The sequence below is a fragment of the Oncorhynchus keta genome, chromosome 21 (assembly GCF_023373465.1).
Source record: "Oncorhynchus keta strain PuntledgeMale-10-30-2019 chromosome 21, Oket_V2, whole genome shotgun sequence".
Taxonomy (NCBI): domain Eukaryota; kingdom Metazoa; phylum Chordata; class Actinopteri; order Salmoniformes; family Salmonidae; genus Oncorhynchus; species Oncorhynchus keta.
The window spans coordinates 58,910,617-58,914,507 of NC_068441.1; the positions used below are offsets into that span (position 1 = coordinate 58,910,617).

At 43.0% G+C, this 3,891-nt stretch overlaps 1 long non-coding RNA gene across 2 annotated transcripts; it reads left to right on the forward strand.

Annotated features, from left to right (window-relative positions):
• Positions 1-600: 600 nt before the first annotated feature.
• On the forward strand, positions 601-1,333 carry LOC127910509 (uncharacterized). Of its 2 annotated transcripts, none has more exons than XR_008075143.1 (3): positions 601-653; positions 906-1,031; positions 1,157-1,333. It is a non-coding gene; the product is annotated as an uncharacterized LOC127910509 (long non-coding RNA). The 2 variants fall into 2 exon arrangements; XR_008075142.1 differs by lacking the exon at positions 601-653 and adding an exon at positions 672-779.
• Positions 1,334-3,891: the final 2,558 nt, after the last annotated feature.

The window sequence follows — 3,891 nt, forward strand, 5'->3', positions numbered from 1 at the left end:
AGGCAGCCTGTTTTCCCACTATGGGTTGTGGTTAGTCATTGTCTCTGATTGAGAACCATACTTAGGCAGCCTGTTTTCCCACTATGGGTTGTGGTTAGTCATTGTCTCTGATTGAGAACCATACTTAGGCAGCCTGTTTTCCCACTATGGGTTGTGGGTAGTTGTTGTCTCTGATTGAGAACCATACTTAGGCAGCCTGTTTTCCCACTATGGGTTGTGGGTAGTTGTTGTCTCTGATTGAGAACCATATTTAGGCAGCCTGTTTTCCCACTATAGGGTGGGTAGTTGTTGTCTCTGATTGAGAACCATACTTAGGCAGCCTGTTTTCCCACTGTTGGGTTGTGGGTAGTTGTTGTCTCTGATTGAGAACCATACTTAGGCAGCCTGTTTTCCCACTATGGGTTGTGGGTAGTCATTGTCTCTGATTGAGAACCATACTTAGGCAGCCTGTTTTCCCACTATGGGTTGTGGGTAGTTGTTGTCTCTGATTGAGAACCATACTTAGGCAGCCTGTTTTCCCACTATGGGTTGTGGTTAGTCATTGTCTCTGATTGAGAACCATACTTAGGCAGCCTGTTTTCCCACTATAGGTTGTGGGCAGTTGTTGTCTCTGATTGAGAACCATACTTAGGCAGCCTGTTTTCCCCCTGTTAGTTGTGGGTAGTTGTTGTCTCTGATTGAGAACCATACTTAGGCAGCCTGTTTCCCCCCTGTTAGTTGTGGGTAGTTGTTGTCTCTGATTGAGAACCATACTTAGGCAGCCTGTTTTCCCCCTGTTAGTTGTGGGTAGTTGTTGTCTCTGATTGAGAACCATACTTAGGCAGCCTGTTTCCCCCTGTTAGTTGTGGGTAGTCATTGTCTCTGATTGAGAACCATACTTAGGCAGCCTGTTTTCCCCCTGTTAGGTTGTGGGTAGTTGTTGTCTCTGATTGAGAACCATACTTAGGCAGCCTGTTTTCCCCCTGTTAGTTGTGGGTAGTTGTTGTCTCTGATTGAGAACCATACTTAGGCAGCCTGTTTTCCCCCTGTTAGTTGTGGGTAGTTGTTGTCTCTGATTGAGAACCATACTTAGGCAGCCTGTTTCCCCCTGTTAGTTGTGGGTAGTCATTGTCTCTGATTGAGAACCATACTTAGGCAGCCTGTTTTCCCACTATAGGTTGTGGGTAGTTGTTGTCTCTGATTGAGAACCATACTTAGGCAGCCTGTTTTCCCCCTGTTAGTTGTGGGTAGTTGTTGTCTCTGATTGAGAACCATACTTAGGCAGCCTGTTTTCCCCCTGTTAGTTGTGGGTAGTTGTTGTCTCTGATTGAGAACCATACTTAGGCAGCCTGTTTTCCCCTGTTAGTTGTGGGTAGTCATTGTCTCTGATTGAGAGCCATACTTAGGCAGCCTGTTTTCCCACTATAGGTTGTGGGTAGTTGTTTTCCTTTTCAGTGTTTGCACCATACGGGACTGTTTCGCTTTTCATTTATTCTCTTGTTCTTTTGTATTATTTATTGTTGAGTTAATTAAAGGAAATATGAACACGTGCCACACTGCGCTTTGGTCTGCTCCTTCTTCCTCAGACGAACATCGTTACACATCGTTCCTCTGATGTCCAAAAGATTTCACGTTTTTGTGATATGAAACGTTTAAATCGCATGTACTTAATAAATGTGTTTTTTAATTATTTTAATTCAAGGAAATACATGTATTTGCTGTTAACTAGTCATTTACAGTTTATATGCCTTTAGTTTTCCATGTAGACCAAGTTATTGGTGAATTCTGGAAGCTATCTAAGGATTATTTCATAGGTTTTTATTTTAAGGGAGTGATATTGGTTCTTGTAGAATATGTTTCAGTTTCATCCATATTGTTATATTGTTCTTAACTATCCAATCCCACCCTTCAGCTCCCCTCAACCCCTTCCATCTACTGTCTGAAAACCATCCAATCCCACCCTTCAGCTCCCCTCAACCCCTCCCATCTACTGTATGAAAACCATCCAATCCCACCGTTCAGCTCACCTCAACCCCTCCCATCTACTGTATATCTGAAAACCATCCAATCCCACCCTTCAGCTCCCCTCAACCCCTCCCATCTACTGTCTGAAAACCATCCAATCCCACCCTTCAGCTCACCTCAACCCCTCCCATCTACTGTATATCTGAAAACCATCCAATCCCACCCTTCAGCTCCCCTCAACCCCTCCCATCTACTGTATGAAAACCATCCAATCCCACCGTTCAGCTCACCTCAACCCCTCCCATCTACTGTATATCTGAAAACCATCCAATCCCACCCTTCAGCTCCCCTCAACCCCTCCCATCTACTGTCTGAAAACCATCATTTGTTTATTTCTAATTGCTGTATATTTTTCAACTGTGATGTTTCACAAACGTTCTAAACCTTTCCATTCTCGTAGTTTCTCAGTGTTTCCTACATCTACACACATATACGGAAGTCTGAAGTTTACATACACCTTAGCCAAATACATTTAAACTCAGTTTTTCATCATTCCTGACATTTAATCCTCGGGAAAATTCCCTGTTTTAGATCAGTTGGGATCACCACTTTATTTTAAGAATGTGAAATGTCAGAATAATAGTAGAGAGAATGATTTATTTCAGCTTGTATTTCTTTCATCACATTCCCAGCGGGTCAGAAGTTTACATACACTCAATTAGTATTTGGTAGCATTGCCTTTACATTGTTTAACTTCAGTCAAACGTTTCGGGGAGCCTTCCACAAGCTTCCCACAATAAGTTGGGTGAATTTTGGCCCATTCCTGGTGTAACTAAGTCAGGTTTGTAGGCCTCCTTGCTCGCACACACTTTTTCAGTTCTGCCCACAAATATTCTATAGGGTTGAGGTCAGGGCTTTATGATGGCCACTCCAATACATTGACTTTGTTGTCCTTAAAGCCATTTTGCCACAACTTTGGAAATATGCTTGGGGTCATTGTCCATTTGTAAGACCAATTTGCGACCAAGCTTGAACTTCCTGACTGATGTTTTGAGATGCTGCTTCAATATATCCACATAATTTTCCTCCCTCATGATGCCATCTATTTTGTGAAGTGCACCAGTCCCTCCAGCAGCAAGCACCTTCACAACATGATGCTGCCACCCCCGTTCTTCACGGTTGGGATGGTGTTCTTTGGCTTGCAAGCCTCCCCCTTTTTCCTCCAAACATAACGATGGTCATTATGGCCAAACAGTTCTATGTTTGTTTCATCAGACCAGAGAACATTTCTCCAAAAAGTACGATCTTTGTCCCCATGTGCAGTTGCAAACTGTAGTCTGGCTTTTTTATGGCGGTTTTGGAGAAGTGGCTCCTTCCTTGCTGAGCGGCCTTTCAGGTTATGTCGATATAGGACTCGTTTTACTGTGGATATAGATACTTTTGTACCTGTTTCCTCCATCATCTTCACAAGGTCCTTTGCTGTTTTTCTGGGATTGATTTGCACTTTTCGCACCAAAGTACGTTCATCTCTAAGAGACAGAACGCGTCGCCTTCCTGAGCGGTATGACGGCTGCGTGGTCCCATGGTGTTCATACTTGCTTACTATTGTTTATACAGATGAACATGGTACCTTCAGGCATTTGGAAATTGCTCCCAAGGATGAACCAGACTTGTGGAGGTCTACAATTTATTTTATAGGTCTTGGCTGATTTCTTTTGATTTTCCCATGATGTCATGCAAAGAGGCACTGTGTTTGAAGGTTGGCCTTGAAATACATCCACAGGTACATCTCCAATTGACTCAAATGATGTCAATTAGCCTATCAGAAGCTTCTAAAGCCATGACATCATTTCTGGAATTGTCCAAGCTGTTTAAAGGCACAGTCAACTTAGTGTATGTAAACCTCTGACCCACTGGAATTGTGATGCAGTGAATTATAAGCTAAAT